The 23,631-nt window shown below is 33.0% G+C and overlaps 1 long non-coding RNA gene across 2 annotated transcripts in view; it reads right to left on the bottom strand.

The window, feature by feature from the left end:
* Nucleotides 1–12,928: 12,928 nt before the first annotated feature.
* LOC143247743 (uncharacterized) overlaps nucleotides 12,929–23,631 on the bottom strand; it is a 70,295-nt gene continuing 59,592 nt past the window's right edge. For both annotated transcript variants that reach the window (XR_013026694.1, XR_013026693.1), the window contains exons 2-3: nucleotides 20,830–20,939; nucleotides 12,929–18,087 (exon numbers count right to left, since the gene is read on the bottom strand). This is a non-coding gene — a long non-coding RNA (uncharacterized LOC143247743). The remainder of the gene's footprint in view (nucleotides 18,088–20,829; nucleotides 20,940–23,631) is intronic.

A 23,631-nucleotide genomic window follows, 5' to 3' on the forward strand; every position in this document is an offset into this window, starting at 1 on the left:
ATATATAAGTCCATACAGTCTCAAAAACATTCGTGGTTTTAGTATTCCATCGACCTCTTTTACACAGAGTGCTAGTTTCGCGTACTCTTTCATAGAGCACATAGTAGTAAAACACGGGGTTTTGCAGCAATTTTGCTTATGAAGTAGAAGCAAAACTTTGATTTCTACATGTTTTTCAACGTTTTTCAGTCCTGGAAGACACGATTGGGTTAACAATACTACTACTGGGCATAGTATCATTGCCAGTACTTTTAAATACTTTGTATTGGTATAGTTCTCTCTAATTAGTTGGAAGATAACCAATCACAGGGACTTTACTGTGATATAAGTCATTTTCACACAACAAAGAGATTATATTCCAGTACCATTGTCTTTTTATCCTTTTCCTCACCGTTCCTATGAATATTCCAATAAGCTATATGTCATAATTGTACATTCATCGTGGCTGTAAGTATAGTCTGAACGAAAAGTGGCCAGACATAACTAAGATATTCTTTTATAGATTTAAAAACCAGGATGTCGAAGGAAGAAGTTATAACAAAGCACAGGATGAGAGAGAGAAGAACGTGCTATTTTGGTAATAAACGTATAAATAATTTAATATCATTTGACTTGTAATTACATTAAAGAACAACCCTAAGACTAGTCAATTAATTACCTAATAATTGTTGTTTGTTGTTAAGCGAAAAGCTACATGTTCTACCTACCAAGGGTATCGAAACTTAATTTTTAACGTAATAAGGCTTTCAGATCAACTACTGAGTTACTTTGAGAGATAGTTATTAGTTCGCTTGATGGTCAACTGAAATTACTACTTTGATTTTTGCATTTAAAACTGCATTTCATTTATTATTTTATTGTTTGTTTTAACTCAAAATTACATGATGGCTATCTGCACTGTACCCACTGCGGATGATCTAAACACGAATTTTAACGATCCAATTTTTTTGACATATTAAAGATATATTTTACAACTTTAGTATATTACTTTGTTATATTTAACTTTTACTATTATATTTTTATTATAAAATATGACAATCAAACTAAGTTTCACATTTTACTTTATGTTGTGTATAAGGCGTCAGTAAAACTATTCTCATTTGTTCAATCAGTTTGTTTCTTTTGTTGAATTTCGCGCAAAGCCACATTATGACTGTTTGTACCAGCCGTTCCTAAGTTTGAAGTGATAAACCAGTGAAGAAAGCAACTAACCAACATATAACATGACCAGCTCTTGGGCAGCTCACGTCAGACTGAATAGTTTGATTTGATTGTCATTGTCATAAAGTTTCCATGACTCAAAAGTATGGAGCGCGAATTATTTTTTATTATGAAGGAACTCGAATTACTGATATATCTAATTCTACACGAATTACCGTCTACACTAGCCACCGGGCCGCTCTCGATCCTTTTTATTAGTTATAGATAGATTTTTACACTCTACTGATAGCACGTAAAACAATATTTTATAAACCCCGTTTCCTATTCTATTCGCTGGATTTGGCAAGTTGTAACGTTTGTTTTTTGTCCCATGTTATAAGAAACGTGTTAGTTTTGCTGAAATTTGAAACTAAATATTTTATATGATTTACTCATACTTTATTTTTACTTTTTTGTAAACAAGTAATTTTATTGGCGACTTCAGCAAATATTTGAACTGCAAATTTGAGGCCTGGCATGGCCAAGCGTGTTAAGGCGTTCGACTCGTAATCCGTGGGTCGCGGGTTTGAATCCCCGTCGCACCAAACATGCTTGTCCTTTCAGCCGTGGGGGCTTTATAATGTGATGGTCAATCCCACTATTCGTTGGCAAAAGAGTAGCCCAAGAGTTGACGGTGGGTGGTGATGACTAGTTGCCTTCCCTCTAGTCTTACACTGCTAAATTAGGGACGGCTAGCGCAAATATCTCCCGTGTATCTTTGCGCGAAATTCAAAACAACAAACTGTAAATTTTATAATTTGATTGCAATAATAGATCATGTCTTCATTTTAACATGTTTCACAAGATTTTAAACCCAGTTGCTACATGTTTAAAGATAGACGTTAAACGTAATTATTTTTAAGAATACATCAAATGTGATTACTTTCGCATTTCAGTTTCATGGAGTTTGTCGAAATTTCTTTGTATGGTTAAAAATAGTGTTAAACATAAGTTTTTAACTGTAATTTATGGGTTTCAAACTTAAGTTATTTTAAAGTCTTATGCACAATAATTATTTAAACAGCTCGTTCTATCCTCATCTCCCTGTTACACAAGACCTGTGCTACACATTATATACACTTCAAGAACTTTCTCGCAGTTTTCAGATTTGTAACTTTTACATCTCATGTAATTTACTATATTTCCCCTCAATATTATCGAATCAAATTAAATAATTGATTTTTTTTACTTACCTATTGGTTTTGTGTAAATTCATTTTACCTCCTAACTTCTGTTTAGAACACCTCTGCAGAGGTGAAAAGAAATTGATTTTACTTTTATTTCATGACGATAAAATATCTCGGTAAGATTATATGCTACGATATTTAGTTCCGTATATCTGTTTTGAAGGCTGGAGGCCTGTATCCCGTAAATGCAGTGAACATTTTAATAAAACGCTGTTTATTTCCGGGAAATGCATGCAATAGGCTAACTGCTCACTGTCCACCACGAGAAATCGAACTACGTTTTCTATTGTCTTTAAGTCCGTAAAATTACTGCTAATCCAGTAGGAAACTTTAGTAGAAATAAATAAACGCAGTCCTAATCTTTAGATTTAACTTTATCTACTATTTCTGATAAGGGACAAAATTCCCCGAAACCGGTATGGTATGTAGTCAATCGAATGATAGATTAGTCTTCACATTTCAATAAATGAATGGTTGCGTAATAATAAAATCAAATTATTCTACTAGTTATTCTATGTATAAGTTAAATTAGAAATTATTCTAGTCATCGCGAACTTTAGACTGTTATTGTGTAACATAACCGATGGATTTGACCGTTCATCCAAGGTCTCAAAGTCCGGAACACGTTTCTTGACAAAGGTCCACAAACGTCGATTCTCGGATTCAGAGTAAACTATCCACTAGGCCACGCCAGGCTTAACAACATTGTGGGTATGACACAGAGATTGAGTTAATATATAGAAATTGTGTTTAAAATAATTTAGCTGAGTTCAAGAATATGTTTTTGCGGTTAGACTTAGCTAACGTTATTAAAACATTCGAATTTTCATCTACTACTTGCTGTAAGTTAACTTTATATGTTGCATGTTTGTGAAATCAAAATTACTTGTTATTTATCACTAAACTAAGGTATATCAGACCTCATTTGGTTCATAACTGTTTATAAACAAGACGTTTAAGTTTTTTCCCTTTAATCTATGTATAAAAACGTTATTTTATTGCTTATTTTAAATGAAACTTTATATAGCATAAACCGATGTTTTACATTTTGTTCTCTACTTAAATACAACGTTAACATCTATTGTTCGATTTTCCTCGATGTACAGAGAACAGATAGTCTGTTGTGTAACTTCAAGTTAAGAAAAGAACAAGAAATTTACCTGAACTGATTTTGTTTTGAGCGAACCTAAATCAGTGTTTTATCTTTTGTTATATTAACCATTATATATCAGTAGACCTGGCATGGCCATGTGGTTAAGGCACTCGACTCATAATTCGCGGGTTCGCTCAAAGATGCTCACCCATTCAGCCGTGGGAGCGTTATAATGTTTCCGTCAATTCCACTATTCATTGGTAAAAGAATAGTCTAAGAGTTAGTGGTGGTTGATGATGACTAGCTGCCTTCCCTCTAGCTTTACACTGCTAAATTAGGGACGCTTGTGCAGATCGTCCTTACGTAGTTTTGCGCGAAATTCAAACCATACAAACCAATGTAGCAAGAATTTGTTTTATATCATAATTATTTCTAGCCCGGATTACACTCTATTAAATGATGGTTTTAAAGTACTTGTTACATGGTATTCACTCTAAATTTGAATTTGATAAGAAATAAATTATAAATACAGCGAGAGTAAAACACGTGTTTACAAGTTAAAAGTTGATCAGCTTTATCGCCATCCGTTTCTACTCTGTGAATATTTAAAAAAACACTTTACATTATGTAATATAATTTTGTGATTTAAAAATAAATCATTGGAGTTACTTTTACTTTACAGAAGATGTACAACGAGAAAAGAGCTGCCGTCACAAGCTCCGCATTTGAAGGTTAATCACTCCACTCGCTTCACACGACTCAAGAAGTTAACAACATATAGTAGTTTACGCTGCGCTGGTAGTGTGACACACACAAACACAGCTACAACTGAGGGACTAGGTTTAGATCGATCCAACACCATAACATGGTTGATTAAAACTGGGGACGGAGGGAGGAAGGGAAACGGGCGGCATGATAGATGCCAGTTGGCACTCAACATTATCCAGGTTTTCTTTGTAGCCTGGCCAGACAGTGCCAACACCATTTGTTGAAATTTATGCTACTCGTAAAGTGGTACCCCGTGACCATAACTCCAATTTTAAACAAATTCCCTTTTTAAGCTTGCGTCAGTAGACCTGCCGTATTTTAGCCCGTAGACTATGCCGCGAGGGAACGATGGGTCTTCTGCCTCTCGTTGGCCTGTAATGGTGAACATTACGCGTCCTAGATATGTGAGCCTACCGACATGACGTATGATGCAGCGGCTACGTTAATATTCAGTATAACTCGGCATACGTGATTAGCTTGCAGTTTCGTGCTGTTAATATTCCTCTACTTGTATGTGGGACGAGAAATCCCTCGGTTTGAACTTGGGTCAACTGGACGTCTACGAGATCAGGGGTTACCATTACTTACACTTCATTAGTGCATTGTGTTTTTTTCAAAGTCGTCTTCTCATAGGGATCGTCTTCGAAATGAAACGAGTTCTTAATTAAGTACATGTTATGAAATGATCCCCCGTATCGATCATTTCTATTCGATTCTCTTTTGGTTTTGACATTTTTAAGTAAGTAAAGTGTAAAACGTTTCTCATTATTTATACAGTGCGTGTTACCAAAGGTAATAAAAAGGCAGTCTATAGCGCTATTTTAAAGGATCACGTAATAATATGTAAAATACGTAGAAGACTTGCACAAAATAAGTCTAGATGTAAATGTATGGTGGAGAACCATACAATCTGCAGCTTCATCAGTGCTCACAGCTGTAGAGAAGTATGTGCAGAGCCCATTAACAAAAACTGACTGTAGGTAATGCTGGAAATATTCACAGGTGTAGAGAAATATATAGTAACACATGTATGACCATAGGTAGCGCTGCAAAGGTAACTTTTAAACTAGATAAATTTTATTTTATTTGAAGAATTCGATAACATGAATGCAAGTCACATCAAGAGCCCACCGTCAATTTTAGAGACTTGAAAAGAGATAAGACATAACGCAGAGCAGCATGAAACACGTTTTATGTTCAGTGTTAACATTTGGTACCAAAAAAACTCTACTAATCGATGAGTAAATAAATGAACCTTGACATTAATTTTCATGAAAAGAAGTCTTCATATAGAATTCATTATCTACTAGTTGTCCCCACTGGTACAGCGGTAAGTCTACGGATTTTATAACCCTAATATCAGCGGTAAGTCTACGGATTTTATAACCCTAATATCAGCGGTTCGATTCAGCTGGTTGCACTCAATAGATAGCCTCATGTAACTGTGCTATATGAAAACACACACACTATGAATTATAATTCTAGGTGTTTGGTTTTTTTATGTAAAAATATTAAAGCGTTTTTTTGTGTGTTTTTTTTACTTAGATAGCTCATGTATAACCAATTTAGAAACAATTAATGCTATAATTCAATGTTATTTTCATCGAGAAAGAAAATTAGTTTTTAAACTTAAATGTATTTTTTATTTCAAATGTTTGAATTAAGTTATTGCCATATTCAACTTATTAAAATTGGTGATAAAATCAAAATGAATCTAGATTTGCGAATACAAAATTTTCAATAAAGTGAAACGTTCCAGAATAAAGAATGAAAACAGTTTATACCAGATCATATTTGTCAAATCGTGTTTACACCAGTTCATTGTCAGATCATGTTTTGCTATGTGATAGAAATCTTTGCTTAAAAGGGAGCGTACTGGAAAGATTTGCTCATTTCAGAATTGCTTGCGCACAGCTGTCTTTAATTTTGAATTTATAAACTGTAAGGAAGGCTGCTAGACACAAACACCCACTCAATGTCTTGGGCTACCATTGTCTGATCGAATAGTAGAGTTTGGCTGTCAATCTTATCATACCAATGACCTTAAAGAGAGGAAGAGATTCTGCGGGAATGGGCAGTGACCTGTGAATCGCCTAAGTTATGGTTTGAACATTAACAGTCAGGCTACGTTCGGTTCTACTGGGAAGGAATATTATTTGTAGAATACTATGAAAAAAAATATTCACTTCTAAAGATTTCTATACCACATAACAATACAATAAAACAAAGAAACTTTTCAAAATCTTACGTGATAAAAACGTACTACTGCTAAAAATAAATGGTATTTGCATACAGACAATTTTACAGGAATATGTAGGGTTTTCGTACACCTGTTCGCTACCGGTAACGTCACCATGTAAAGAATTACGTTCTTTCTGTATCCTTAACTGGTTACTTCAGGTTCCTAGAAGACTGCTTCTGCCTGCAAGGTACATCATTAGGATACTAGATGTAGTTAATTGGTTAAGGTGATTGATAACAATCGGTTTGTTTAAAGAAATTCTTTGCCGTGTATAATTAACGGCAATCTGTCTTTTCTTATTTGGACAGTATTTTGTGTTTCTCTTGTTTCTTGTTCATTGTCTCTCTGACTTATAGCACTTTCTGTACATAGTTTCCTGCGAAAACTTAGTAAACCTGACTAACCTGACCGAAACCAAACGTTTATTGTTAAATATCTTATCATTGTTTTTCTCATGTTCTTGAGCTTCGGAAATTTAACGTCCTATTGTATAAAAAAGATAAACCTAACAGGCCAGACCTTTGTATCAACGTCCTATTGTATAAAGATAAACCTAACAGGCCAGGACTTTGTTTCGGCGATTGGATGCTATAATAACAATTTGTTACCAACTTTATAAACAACAATATACGTAAGAATAATTTCTAAAAAAAACAGTACTTGCATTCATAAGGAAGCTCTGTGTTCAGAAACCTCTGCGATCTTTGACGAAACTAGAAGCTTTTAGAATATTGAATTCCAATGTATGTTTGGAAGCGATAATTACATTAAGGTGTATTCTCAATAAGCTAACGTAAAGATACAGTTGTTAGCATAATAAATTCCCATTTGTAAGTTACGAATTCGTTCAAACACTTATATAAAATATAGGGCTTTAACCAAGAATGAAATAAGGCGTATGAAAATAAAATTAAAATGGGGAAACATAATTCCTTAAAATTAATGTATTTTGTTGTATACATCAACAATATATCTATCTATGTGTTATCGTCCGCCAGTCTTGCTGTCTACTTATATCAATATACGTACTTTTAAACGTCATTAGTTTAATCTATTTTTATTTTATAATTTAAATAATAATTATTATTTAATTTAACCGAAAGTGCATTTAATTATGAGGTGATGATTTTTATATTCACCTTATACTCATTGTATCCAGGATTTATTTGTTGGTGTGCAATAAGTTAGGTTACATACTTTATAATTTATTTTATCTAAAAGTTTCGTCTTATCTGATGCCCAGAGTCCTTGTCATCTGAAATATATTAACAGAGTTTTAACAGAAACTAAGAGACAGTAAACGGAAGCGTTTCAGATACAGGATTTAGGTATTTTCGTCGTTACTTGTGTCTCGTTGAACTCTTCACGTCACGTCCTGTCACTTGGCTAACCTATAATACGACAAAAACCACCTCTATCGGCAATCTGCTGACAGCTGAAAACTATCTTTGATGGATTACCTTACCTTTGATTGACGTAATCAGATCACTTAAGTTTTGTTGTGAAGCTTACGATAACATATATCCTTTAATGGCGAAAATATATCGTTAAATTTAGAAGGTGTTTCTAATACCCTAGTGATAAAGTAAAAAAACAACAACAACTAAATCGTAAGTTTAAAAACTTAAAATAAGTAAACAAAACATCCACAAGACAAACTACTGTAGTTATCTTTCTATCTATATTACGTACTGTTATTTCAACCTTGTGTCCGGTATGTGTTAGCTATTGAAACAAATTTATTGTTAATACAAATTGTTCGTTTGTTAGTCGTAAGTTGACGCGTGAAAATGGTTAATTAGTACAAAATGGCTTCATGGGTAAGTTGGTCTTTCATGTTAATACATTAAGAGTGTTTATTCCAGTGTAAGTTATCTTGTAAAATAACATGTTATTCGTTTTACTCGTTATTTTCTTATATCGCTAAGATTCATGAGTCGATCCCCGATGCGGATAGAGCATAAGTATTCCACTCTATAGTTTTGCATTGATACAAAACAAACAAATAAGGACATTTTTTTTTTTACTGAATGACCCTTCAGGAAGTCAGCAGTAAGCTGAAGTTCTTACAGTGGTAAAGTCCAGGGCTCGATTCTCCGTTGGGGAGAAAGGCGCAAATAACTTATTGCGTTGCTTTACGCTAAAAAAATCAATAAGCATTATACACTATAAGCCTACATTTAGTTTCTCATTGTCCTATTTTCGATACATTTAGTATTCTGGTTGATATTGTTTCACAAGTTCCTTCGCATCCAAGGTGTTGATTGTACATTCATAAAGATTTCTATATTTTATCACACGAATATGATTAAGAGATTCAACTTTTTTGAAATCCGTTATTTTCCGTAGTCTCTGAGAAAATAACAGAGTTTAGATACGCGTATTGTCCCTTAACAACAACATCAATCTAATTATTTACCTCAAAAGGTAAAAAATGAGTGTGTGTGTTTTTTTTTCTTTCAGCAAAGCCACATCAGGCTATCTGCTGTATCCACCGAGGAGAATCGAGGCCCTGATTTTAGCGTTATAAATCTGAAGACTTACCGCTGTCCCAGAGGGGGGACACGTGAAAAATATATACGTAAAAGAAAATACTTCATTGCGGGTTGTAAAACACAAACCTACAGTATCCAGGTATTTAATGTTTATTGAAAATGAATAATTGACAGAACTTCTGTGGTTTTAAAAAATCCAAGTATTTGATTTTATCATGTGTTGTAAAGGGAATGAACGACGTTTAATTCCTTTGAAGCTGCTAAGAAGAGATAACTGATTTATTCTACTTTATTACTAACTAAAAGTAATCAAAGTTATATATGTTATAAAGCATACCTACATTTAGTTTACAGTTAAATCACGTGATTATTTATAGCATCTTCATTTATGTTTGTTTTGTACGTCTGAGGCTTGTTTATTGACTAGCAAATAATTGTTCAACAGAAAATTATGTAACATTAAGTCATTTTAGGGACACATCACTAACCAAAAAAGGACACACTTAACTAACTAATATACACATGTGCTGTTATCCTGTTAAACTATCTATTCAGAACGAACTGTCGATTACGAGGAAACACAAATAAGTTACTAAGGGCAATAATACTATTTTTTCTGTTTTAACCACTGTTTTCTAATTAACCAGTATCCGCAACTATATGTCTCATATTTGTCTTCTATAAAAACATGAAGTTTGGTAATCACTTAGAAAAGAAATACTGTAAACGTTAGGCTTAACTAGTCGTTTATTTTTTAAGTTATTTATTATGGGCTGAAGCTGACGTCAGATGGTTTAGTAGAGTGGTTACTGCTTCACTTTGGATGTTATGAGTTAACATTTGTAATGGTTTCAGTCTCTTCAAGATTTCGACTCCCAGCTGTGAGTCTGCTTTATCTTGTATTGTGCAAACTGTGTACAATATAAAAGTCACGGTAAGTTAGATACACATACAACGAGGGCTGTTCAAAAAATACGCGGACTGTTTAAACTGCGCGGCTCCAGTTGGTTCCAGAGAAATCCGCTTGGTGTCGGTAGGTTCGCACAGATCAACTGATTACGACGCCATTTCCCGATTGCAGATATCTTCATTTGTGTATTAGCTACGCGGTTTTAAGTGAAGTGCGATTTTTTCGTTTGGCGGATTTCAGAATGAATGACCTGAAGGAGCAACGACTTGCTGTGAAATTTTGTGTTAAACTTGGAAAATCTGCGACTGAAACTTTTGCTATGCTTAACACGGCTTACGGTGATGTTGCTATGAAGCGTATGGCATGTTTCAAGTGGCATGAACGTTTTAAGGATGGTCGACAGTCCATTGAAGATGATGAGCGTCCTGGACGTCCTTCCACATCAACTGACGACCCACACGTCGACAAAATCAACACCCTGGTGCGGGCAAATCAACGTTTGACTTTCAGGGAGCTTGCTTAAGAGTGTGGGATATCAGTTGGATCTTGTTACGAGATTTTGACCGACAAATTGAAGATGTACCGCGTTGCTGCGAAATTTGTGCTTCAGAACTCGTGAGTTTTTGGCCAAACACTCGATCACTGTTCTTCCTCACCCCCCTACTCACCTGACCTTGCTCCTTGCGATTTTTTCTTGTTCCCCAAACTCAAAAGACCCTTGAAAGGAAGAAGATTTGAGACGATTCCCGAGATTAAGGCAAATGCGACGAAGGAGCTGGAGGACATTACAAAAGAAGCGTACCAGGACTGTTTCAACAAGTGGAAACACCGTTGGGATAAGTGTGTGCGTTGGGGAGGAGAGTACCTTGAAGGGGTCCCAGACCTGTAACTTCTAAATAAAGTACATTTTGTTTTATGACGTCTGTCCGCGTATTTGTTTAACAGACCTCGTATACAAATAATTCATTTGCGTTTGTTAATTCGAAACGTTTTTGGCAACTTTTTTCCAATCAAGCGCTACAGATTTGATATCATTAGAAAGGCCTTTGTCCGATGAGTCAATCTATTGGCTTTTTCCATTCAGAATCCCCTTACCTGTTTTTTGGTTAGTCAAACTTTTTAATGCAACGAGAATGTTACGCGATGGCATGATGTAGCTGTCATCACATGAGTACCGGCTTCGAGTATCCTTACACTGAAACCATACTGTTCAAAATTTTCCATTATCTTAAAGACGCACCTACAAAATGAAGAATGTTAAGGAGTGTTCGTAAGATTTCTTACAGATGTATTTTAAACTGAACTGTAGAAGTCTCAGTATAATAAAATGTTTTTCCTCAATAGAGGCACATTATACGGAAGTTCACTAGTTTAAAAGTGATAGGTGGACTTTCCAGAGTTTGTTTATCCTTAAGCGCAAAACTACGCAATGGACTATCTGTGCTGTCTATTACAGATATCAAAACCAGGGTTTTAGTGTTAAAACCTCCAAACACTCCGCTGTTCCACTGGAAGGTTATTTCATAAAGAAAAATATTTCCATGGAGTCCTGATTATTTTTCGTATGATAGTTTTTGTAGTTGGTTTTTAATGGCGACTTTTTATCGTTACTGACAAAGTTTGTTTTATCTAATTTTTGATTTTACATTTTCTTATTCTATAATAACATTCAAATTTATTTCCCCTAACAACGTACTTGAAATATGTTATCAAAACATATAATATGTATCAGCAGTTGACGTTATATAGTTTTACATGTATCCTCATGCATTTCTTAAACAAAGATTATATTTTGATTGGAATTCGAAATCATTTTATCGTTTATTGATAGTAATGGTTTGACTAAATTTTCTAAAGCTCATGACATGCATATAAGTTATTATAGTTATATTAACTATAATATACATATGACATTTATATATGATATAACATATCATAGTTATGTTTTAACTACTTCTCCAATTTACTTTTCAAAATATCATTACAACTTCAACTATTATAATTATCCATCCCCAATTACAACTATCACAGATATCACCTTTAAATACAAATGTGACGTTTTTAAATTTTCCTGTTATCACAACCCATTCTCTCAAATCTTCAATATTATCAAAGACATATTAACATATTTCATAGTTTCTAAAATTAATAATTCGTATTTTTCTTAAACTATATGAAAAGCACAACAATAGAACGATATGGAAATGATTGCTCGAGAATAAGAGCATTGCAACCTAACTCGGCGTGGTGTGGTAATTAAAAATAATTTACGCCTTCGTGAAAAGCTTCTCATGATGAATAACTGATTATTTTTAAAGGTGATTAAACCATTTGTGTCTTTCTTTTTTATTGATTTATTAGTTACTGTCTTTCAAATGTTTTTGGTGTAGCTAGAGATATTTCCTCTAATTTGAGAAAGTTAATTATTCCTTGAACTCAACGATAAATACTTATGTTAAAGATAGGACAATGTTTCCATGTATTTGGCTCCTCGAATGTAAATCGGTAATAAAATTAGAAAGTTGGTATTATAGTTTAAATAATTAAAGTGAGAAAAGGTGTGTCTGTTTTTTATAGCAGAGCCACATCGCTGCTGAGTCTACAGAACGTTGTAAATCCGTAGACTTACCGCTGTACCAGATAGGGACAGTGAAAAAGATGACCTAGTAGTTAAAACAGGAAGAATAATCTAATAGGTCAAGTGTAGGTAAAATAAAAAATGCCATAATAATTAAAGGTATTTAAAAATGAGAAAGATAATCTAACAATCAAGTGTAACAAAAATGAAAAGGTTAACTATTAGTTAAACGAAGTTAAATTGAGAAGAGGGATGTGATAGTTAAAATTAATTAAAACAAAAAAAGTAGTCTGATAGTTAGGGGTAATTAACATTTCAGACACACGTCGTTTCTTGATAATAAAAAAATATGCGTTACAGTTAAGCTTTTAAATATGTGCATGTTGTAAGAATCTACTAGTCAAAGTGAAGGAAAATATGTTTAAATACGTCACCTTTATTATATCTTCTATAAACAGTACTTTACGATACCTTTTGCTCAGTACCACTGGTGCCTTTTAAGCATCAGGAAATCGTTTTCCTGCTGATTTACTTTTAAGACCTGATTATAGTTAATTCGATGACTGAATTCGGAAATGACCTCCTTTTTTTTTCTTCTCTATATCTGGTGTGAGTATTTCACAAATTACATTTAAAAAATTCACTAGTATAGTAAATTTCCACCTTACCTAAATGTATAATGACTAATTACTTCTGCTACAAACCAGTTAGAATATATGATTAAAAGATGAAGAAATAAGGGTGCATATTTCTAAATACAAAGAAATATCGACAGCATATACTAGACTATATGACTATATCTTCACTTTCTATGATTTATTATACCACTAGGGCCTGGCATGGCCAAACGTGTTAAGGCGTGCGACTCGTAATCTGAGAGTCGCAGGTTCGCATCCCCGTCGCGCCAAACATGCTCGCCCTTTCAGCCGTGTGGGTGTTATAATGTTACGGTCAATCCCACTATTCGTTGGTAAAAGAGTAGCCCAAGAGTTGGCGGTGGGTGGTGATGATTAGCTGCCCTCCTTCTAGTCTTACACTGCTAAATTAGGGACGGCTAGCGCAGATAGCCCTCGAGTAGCTTTGTGCGAAATTCAAAAACAACAACAAAAACAACATTATACCACTATACTTATTACAGTTAAATTTCAAAATTCAATCTGAAAAAAACAAAAAACTAGTTATTACTAAAAGTATAATTAATATGAAAAATATAATTAGTATTTTGAAAGTATGAATATAGTATAATTAATTATAAAACAGAAATGAAATTTGTAATTTCGTTTTCCGGCTTTTGTGAGAAAACCTGACCTGACACTAAAAAATTAAAGTCATTTTCGTATTTTTTTCATATAAACAACTGTTATTTTTAAGTCAGCAAAAACTATGCAGGGCGGTAATATAACAGAGTAGTGGTTTAAGCACTATATGTCATTTTCGTGAATAAGTGCTTGCATGTGTGTGTTCTTATAGCAAAGCCATATCGGGCTATATGCTCTGTCCATCGAGGGGATTCGCACCTCGTGATGGACACAGCATATATCTTAATGTGGTTTTGCTCTAAAACTAATTAACTAACCAATCAGAGTTAACGGTAATAATTAATAACACACCATTATTTATTTCATTTTTAATTTTAAGACCAATTATTTATACTTATTATTAGTTTTTAAATTAATTATTGCTAACATGAAGTAGTGAACGAGCATCTTGAAGCAGTCCAAGTAACTACAGAGTCAACAGGAAGAAAACTACGTTAATAGTTTATAGGTGAAATATATCAACCAAATTATATGCGTCATATTTGATGTTACAGAGGCCTTTCGTCCGTTAATAGTTTATGAGTGAAATACATCAACCAAATTATATGCGTCATATTCGGTGTTACAGAGGCCTTTTTTCCGTTACCAAGAGTCACCAGTCATTTAGCTCCAAACTTTGGCCTATTTCATGAAGTGTACAATTATACAAAGAATGTTTTGAACATATGTTTAGTGAAGACGTACTCTTTAACTACCTAATCGTTTCACAGTAACAGTTATTGTCATGGGGTTTCATAATATTAATAGCGTCTCAACCAGTGCTGCGTCTGTCATATTCCAGTTGGCTTGAAGAGAACTCGTGTAGTAGATATGGTGTGTTTCACACAGTATTATGTATTTTTCTTTGTTTTCACTTAGAAACACTTATTAATAAATACTCTCTGGGTTACAGTTTGCAATTATAAATATTCACGCATCACATTTTGCGAATATTTCTGTATAATGTAATATTTTAGCATATCACAAAACTTATTAATGACTAGCAGTTTAATCCATAATGGGATTATTAATACACTAGTGTTACATTAACGTATTAAGTCAAATATATGTTTTGCATTGTTAAAGAAAAGGTCCAACAACAGAAGCAATCAGTCTGCTTATCAACGGTTGTGTACATCACTACCACACGCAACATATTATTGATTTGTATTTCATTCCAAGCTCTTTACTCACTGCTTCTTAATTTGTTTCTCAAAAAATAAAATATCTTCGTTCATGGCTTCGTTCAAAAATTTATTTACTATTATCACGGACTGTGATTTAACCGTTAGTAAAGAATATTTTATAGTTATCATAAAGTTTCTCCAAGAAGTATGTCATAGTTTATCATAGTTATGTTTTAACTACTTCTCCAATCTACTTTTCAAAATATCATTACAACTTCAACTATTATAATTATCCATCCCCAATAACAACTATCACAGATATCACCTTTAAATACAAATGTGACGATTTTATTTTTCCTGTTATCACAACCCATTCTCTCAAATCTTCAATATTATCAAAGACATACATATTTCATAGTTTCTAAAATTAATAAGTAATTCGTATTTTTCTTGAGTCATTTCTTCAAATATTCTTCAGATATAATTGCCTTTCTTCCTTATGACCTCTCCAAATTATTCATTATTATTACAAACTTAAAGTTTATCGAAAAACAAACAAACAAAACTTCTGCAGTTGTTAGATATTTTACCTTCAGTCTTGCTCTTCCCTATATCTTCCATGGGTTTGTTTTTACCCACTTCACTGTATCTTCCATGGGTTTGTTTTTACCCACTTCACTGTATCCTTCATGGGTTTGTTTTTAATCACTTCACTGTACCTTCCATGGGCTTGTTTTTAGTCACTTTACTGTATCTTTCATGGGTTTGTTTCTAACCATTTCACTGTATCTTCCATGGATTTGTTTCTAACCATTTCACTGTATCTTCCATGGGTTTGTTTCTAACCACTTCACTGTGTCTTCCACGGGCTCATCTTTAACCATTTTACTGTATTTTTCCTAGGTCTGTTTTTAAGCACTTCACTATATCTTCGATGAGTTTTTTTAATCACTTCTATATATCACAGACAATACCACAAACTACATGTTAAAAGCTTTTAACAGCTTCTTTAAGTCATTTATAGCTATTATAGAATTCATATTTAGTTCATTCTTTAGTCTTGAATTAGAAATAATAGTCATAAATAATCGTTCTTAAAAGTTAAATAAATAATGCTGTATCAGTAATTATTACCCTAACTGTGATATAAAGATAATTACAAATAAAAACTAATAATAATTACGATTCACTAACATAATCCGTTTCTTACTGTAATATATTTTGTTTATACAGTTAATGATGTAAACATCTTTTCAATTATTATTATGTTTGTTGTATTCTAGCCAGCCTGATGAATCTTGAAATTTGGCACAAGGCCTCGCTAGTAGACATAAGTGAAGAATTACCGCATATTCTTTGCTTTCACTTGTAAGTTTGTAGAATTAGCAACATATACTGTTTTAGATTGTTATCTCTATGTGCTATCTAAAAAGTTTACTCAGAAACCGAGACGTGAAAACAGGTTTATGATAGAATGAACAAATACAAATTACTTAAAGACCACATTACACTACGACAACAGCGTTTCTTTTGGAACTAAAATATTGCTGTGATATATTATTATGTGTCAGAAATTAGTACAATCAGGTTTACGTACTGCTCCTTTCTAAATTTTTAATAAAGTTTGTTATTTTTATTCAGTTTAATTAACGGGTGATAACAGAAAAAAAAAACCAACAAACAACAACACTAAAATTGACTAGTGTGTAATATTCGTGTTATAACTAAAACCCTGAAATACACTAACGTATACGTTGTGAAATGCACGAGGGTAAGTTCACTTTGATAAATAGTGATGTTTTAAAACAATTTTCCTTTGGATGACACGTGGCGACAGTTTGCTTAGTGGTAGTTCAAAAGCGTGTTAATCAATCCATTATAAGAAGCTATTTTATACAGCTAATTTCATTTATTGTAATTTTTCTACACAATTTCACCGTAATGTGTTTAGTATGGCTTTGAGATCTACTCCGAATTTATAATTACTTCTTTTTAGCACGGGTAATTTATATGTATATACAAAAAGAGTTGTGAACTTGGTGTCACAAGTTATCGTGAGAAACTGGTTGAATCAATTTATATGTATATAGAAACAGAGTTGTCAACCTGGTGTCACAAGTTATCGTGAGAAACTGGTTGAATCAATTTATATGTATATAGAAACAGAGTTGTCAACCTGGTGTCACAAGTTATCGTGAGAAACTGGTTGAATCAATTTATATGTATATAGAAACAGAGTTGTCAACCTGGTGTCACAAGTTATCGTGAGAAACTGGTTGAATCAATTTATATGTATATAGAAACAGAGTTGTCAACCTGGTGTCACAAGTTATCGTGAGAAACTGGTTGAATCAATTTCGATTAATTTGGAGTTTTAGCTCGAGTTAGGACGGGTAAATGAGTAGAAGTGGCTGAGATGAAATTTATACTTTGTTTTTAATTTCGCGCAAAGCTACTCGAGGGCTGTCTGCTGAGCTCACCGAAGGGAATAGAACTCCTGATTTTAGCGTTGTAAATCTGGAGACTTACCGCTGTACTAGCGGGAGGCAAGACTAGAGGGAAGGCAGCGAACTCTTGGGCTACTCTTTTAGCAACGAATAGTGGGATTGACCGTAACATTATAACGTCCCCATGGCTGCAAGGGCGAGCATGTTTGGTGCGACCGATATTCGAACCCCGCGACCCTCGGATTACGAGTCGAACGCCTTAATTCACTTGGCCGTGCCTGGCCGAAATGTATACTTCTGAAACCTATTGAGGCTCAGTTACTCGAAGGACGTCTTCTTCCTTCTTTTTCAACTGTGTTCTTTCTTACTTCCACTGTTCTTTAGGTAACGTGCTCCTTGAAAGTTACTTACTCGCAGTATTTTAATATATTTGGAGCTTGACAGTTATTTAAATGTTACAACATCGATGCTTCAAATGAAGGTTGAACAAAGCGAAGATGTCGATAGCAACGTACGTTAAACTACTGACAAATGAAAATGATATTTAATGCCATGCTTAGCACGGTTACCTTTTCATTAAAGGAAAGAATCATGTTCTCTGGCTCAAAATAATGAAAAGTCACCGATACTCCACACTCTAATTCGTAACAATTATAAGATCATATCTTGCCAGTTTGAAATATCTCACTACAACAAATAACTCGGATACGTTTTCTGTATATCAAGGCTTAGGAACAGTTTCCTGAAATAAAAGTAATAAAGGTCATGAAATTTCTAAACTTCAATTTAGAACTTTTTGTTGGTTATTTAGAAAACTCACTTTCAGACTAGTAGTTCCACCTTACCAGAGAATCATAATAGAAAGCAATAAAGAATATTCGTTATTAACTATCTGATTAATAGACAAGTCATTAGAGGTTTGGTATCTTTTAAACTACCAAACAATTTTTAATACGAGAGCTATAAATTTAATTTTCAACATTCTGGCTGACAGTTTGGAGAATTTTTCTAAAACTATTCTGAGTAGTCAAATAATATGTTAATATTCTTATGTATATCTCTTTTGAAAACAGCTATTTATTCTGTGGAGAGCCTCGAATGAACAAACATTAAACACTAAATACAATTAAATGGACCGTTACTACTGAATTCAGACAGTTCTTTTGTTAATTACCCAGAACTGTATTTGCTTTTGCATAAGGTTCAACAGTGAGAAATCATCTTTGTTCTTACCCACACACACATATATATATATATTTTAAAGCATGTTTATGAATCACAAAATTATTATGTTTGTTTACTTATACACGGCAATAGATGGTTCTGCACCATTAAGTGTGGTAACAAGTATGCGGATATTTTAGCTATTACATTCTTACTGGTTTTGTGTTTGCTCGATTTATACAAAAATAGAAGGACTAGAATATCGAAACTGTTGTTCTTGTCCTCCTCCCCATAGCGATACGTTTGGTAGCCCATCGTGTAGCTCTGTGCTTAATTTCAAACAAACCAAACCAAATTATTGTTCTTAATATGTTGTTAATATGACTGCATGTCTATTTCTAAATTCACTATATATTTTAAAAACGTATATGTATGTATATGTTTTAGACTCATTTTATTTTTATACGCTGTTTAAGTGGCCGTTTTATGTTAAATAGTCCATATTTTATTTAAAATTAATGTAAATATGGACCAGCCAGTCTATATGTCTAGTTTTACTCTGTTAAAATAACCATATGTATGGTTCCATACAGGCTATATTGTTATTAGACTTTCAAAATGACCATATGTAGATATTCTTACTAGTTGTAAAAATGATACAATATATCTCACATATATTCTTGTTAGGATTTTTAAATGACTGTTTCTGCTTGTTTGCTTGTTTCGGGATATTAGAGCATAGCTAATCAGAAGATATCTACACTAGCCATCCCTAATTTTGAACTGCCAAGATAGTCTAGAAGGAAGGCAGTTAGCCAGCATTATCTACCGTTAACTCTTGTCTGCTCAAATATTGAGATGTGACGCACTCAAAGTCCCAAAGTGGGATTCCATCTTTCCTTTCTAGAGAGGAAAAAGGCATAAAGAGAGGCCAAACTGAATTCGATAATTCACAGTCCGGTATGCTAACTGACCACTGAGCGCCCTCGACCAACTAAGTTTACTCTAGATAGTGTACATTCGTATTTATTTCTAATTTTGTTCCTCATTAAAACTGAGATTTCAGTAAATAAAATATGTCGTAGAGGCCTAATCTATATTTGAATCATTACTTTGGCTACAGTTGACTGGTTACGTTGAATTCACAACTCATCAGTGCTGATTGGAAGAGCAAAGAAAATAAACTGAGTAGGCTTCCTATAGAAATACAAACAAAACTTATCTGGTTTTAATATATAACTCTTTAGGTTATTAGTGGTGAGTAGAAACTATACATCAAAACTATATTATTGTGAGTTTCCAGGTAAGGTATCGTTATTAGGTCGTCAAAGTATTCGTCTCATATATTTCAAAGAACCTGCTAATCTGTTAAAATATATGTATTTTCTCCAGACAGTGTGTACTGTTGTTAGGTCGTTAATGTATTTTTACTAATGTTGCCTATATGTTTGCCAAGTTGTTGAAATTAACGTATTTACTCCAAACAAATTCACTTCTTGTTTGGCTGTTAAAATAATGTTTAAAAATGCTTCACTGTGATTTATTATAGTAAAGGTACATTGGGCTATCTGTTCTGATACCGAGGGGAATCGAACCCCTGAGTTTAGCGTCGTAAATCCGTAGACTTACCGCTGTACCAGCGGGGAACCCGTAAACTGAACCTTCTATAATATAACTCTTACTAGTGTCGGTAACTCGTATAACCCAACTTCTAAATGAAATTCTGTAACAGTCATCACGTTTTATATTTGCATTTTTTGGATTATTCTAGTATACGGGAGATATTTTTTTTAAAAATTATACATTTTGTACACTATTGACAAATGGCATCATTTTAAATTTGTTTTGGAAATTTTGAAAACTAGTTAAGTTTATGTTGTTGAAATCTTATTTGAGTAACGATTTTAATTTAGAACTTCACATTAGACTATTTGAATTTGAAATACATATATATCTTTCCTTTATTGTTATATACTGTTGAATTTATTGCGTCACTGTACTTGATGCAATTTTCAGTATAAGACCTACATATATATATATATATATGTAGCTGTGTGTGTGTGTGTGTATAGAGAGATAGATATGCCCGAATACAAAGCAAACGACTCTCTGTCTGTTAAAAGTTAAACTTATACTAAAGAAATGTTCATTGATGAGCTTCTCTTGACTATATACAGGAACACCACTTCTACATACAGACTCTAACACTTGTTGGTTGATGAATGTGTAGTCGTTTATCAATGTCAGAAACGTAAGGTCACAGACTAGGATGTAATAACAGCTTGAAATAAACAAACACAACATGTAAATACTATCAAACCTGGAACGTATTTCCAATGCTGTTTTTTTTTCTTTTTTGCTGTATTTCTCCTTTCCTTCAGCATCAATTATTGTTCAACCAATATGACTCGTTTTACCACTTCATGCAACCTAAAATACATCAAAATATTTTTGTGTGGAAAATATTTTCTTTAAAGTCAGAAATGAATAACTTTAAACATTAAAAAAACTGATAGCCCAATCTTACCTTTTACATTAAATATGTAAAGAGTGTGGTTCACCTCTCAACTATCTAAACTTATATATTCACACACATAATTATGAATTTCGTATTTACCTCCATAGAAAAGTTAAGTGTTTTATAGTTAGTTCGCATAGTTCTAATTTTATCTAATAAGCGTATTAGTAATGAACTGAAGGATATATAAATGTAGTAGTAATGAACTGAAGGATATATAAATGTAGTAGTAATGAACTGAAGGATATATAAATGTATTGGTAATGAACAGAAGGATATATAAATGTATTGGTAATGAACTGAAGGATATATAAATGTAGTAGTAATGAACTGAAGGATATATAAATGTAGTAGTAATGAACTGAAGGATATATAAATGTATTGGTAATGAACTGAAGGATATATAAATGTAGTAGTAATGAACTGAAGGATATATAAATGTAGTAGTAATGAACTGAAGGATATATAAATGTATTGGTAATGAACTGAAGGATATATAAATGTATTAGTAATGAACTGAAGGATATATAAATGTAGTAGTAATGAACTGAAGGATATATAAATGTATTAGTAATGAACTGAAGGATATATAAATGTATTGGTAATGAACTGAAGGATATATAAATGTATTGGTAATGAACTGAAGGATATATAAATATAGTAGTAATGAATTGAAGGATGTATAAATGTACGCATGTATATTCTTCTTCAACCTTAATTCTATCCTCTCACTGAAATTTCCAGTCAAAGATTGAAGCATGGAATAGAAACTGTAAAATCAATTTATCTTTGTTAAGTATTAAACAATAAAGTACAAAAGAAGGAAAACTATGATAGAGACAGTCTGAATATATTACGTTAGATGAAAACTGAAAGGAAATAAGGGGTAATTTGATTACCATTATATGCACTAATGTCAGTTTGGTAGACACTCGCTTAGCTCATTATCTGGTAATTACTGTCTGGCTAAAGTGAAAATGGTGAGAGAGAGCAGCGATTGAAGGGAACATTCAGACTAAAAAGTAGAAATCTGACTGCCATGCCTTATTCTTAAAGATATTTGTTTTTGCTTCATTTCTCTTGATATACTGAACTGCCATGAACAGAAAGAAACTTGGCTGCAGTTTTTATGTTGAACTTCTCATGGATTAGGCATAGATCTGTTTCAAGCATCCTGCCTGCTGAGATAGATAATTTATGTAAATTCGGTTAAGTTGGTACAGATGGCAGACTATACAAGTCTATAAATCAGGTGATTCTCCATTTATCAGTTTATTTTTTATCCTGAAATTGTCCCCTTTTCAGGTCTGTTTATATAATAGATTAAATTTATTATATTTTCTTAAGCTTTAAAAACGGTGTTGCAAATTACATTGTAATACAAATAAGAAATAGATATTTGTATTACGTTTATTAAATAGACAAATTTATATATTAAGCTACGTGAGTTGGAAAGTTGTATATTTATAAACGCAATCAATATTTAAAATAAACTGCTTTTGATGTGATTATGCAAACTCCAAGTTGATGAAAATATATTTCATTAGTACTGTTCAGTATAAACATGTCAGTTACTTATGTATTAAGAGATAAATTCTGAAAGCTAACTGATGGAAAACAGTCACCATCCAGCTGTGTACTGACAGTGTACAAATCAGGCCGGGATCCACTGTTGAGAGTTAACTGTACTTGTGTACACACCTAGTTTCCATCAACAATTGTCACTTAACGTCTGTTCCATTTGTACCTTCTTCCACCCTATTTTAACTGTAACTAAGCAATTAGCTACGTGTTTCTCTTAGAGAGAGAACTGAATGACATAAAATTATTCTGTTCATTGCAAAGTTTGCATCCTTCTTAACTCAGTACATCCACTTGACAAACTTGTAGGAACCTATCGCTCATTAAGAACACTTATCAAGCAGGTTAAAATATCCTAGTTGCTTCGTTTAAATACACTTTACAATTAGTACAGTTAAATACTGATTTGTAAAAGTCTCATAGGTCTCTAGCATTGAGATATAAAGCTATGAAGTAATTGTTATTTATCTCTGCACCAATAGGTTCGCTCAAGCCAACACAAAAACACACACTTAAACAAATGTGGCAAAAATTCCATACATTCAAACTGTTTATTATGACAGAAGTAAATATGCGTCAAGAGATTTCTATTTTTGTCTCAATAATAATAATAATAAACATTTTCCTATAATATCTTGTTTATATAAATGTGAAGCTATGAAGAGACCTAGAGAGGTGATGTTTCTCATGCTAAAATAGTAAAGTATCTCTTTTCATTGTTGGTAAAAATACAAGGTGGCAGAGTGTTGTTACAGGAGTGAAGTTGTTTTCTCTTATGGAAGAAGCTAAGGATATGATATATTTCCATAACAGGAAGCTCTCTTTGACCTCCTGGAGGTTCCTTGATACAGAAGCAAAAACGGTGTGCTACAAGTAATCTTATATATGAAGAAATGTTTTCTCTGTAAGTAGATATAAGACAGATGACTTCTTCGAACAGTAGGGAAGTATGTTTTCTGTGGATTACAATTTGTACTTTCAGTAAGAAAGCGTATTTTGTTTAAGTAGTGATATAAAGACAAA

The sequence above is a fragment of the Tachypleus tridentatus genome, chromosome 1 (assembly GCF_004210375.1).
Source record: "Tachypleus tridentatus isolate NWPU-2018 chromosome 1, ASM421037v1, whole genome shotgun sequence".
In the NCBI taxonomy this organism is placed as follows: domain Eukaryota; kingdom Metazoa; phylum Arthropoda; class Merostomata; order Xiphosura; family Limulidae; genus Tachypleus; species Tachypleus tridentatus.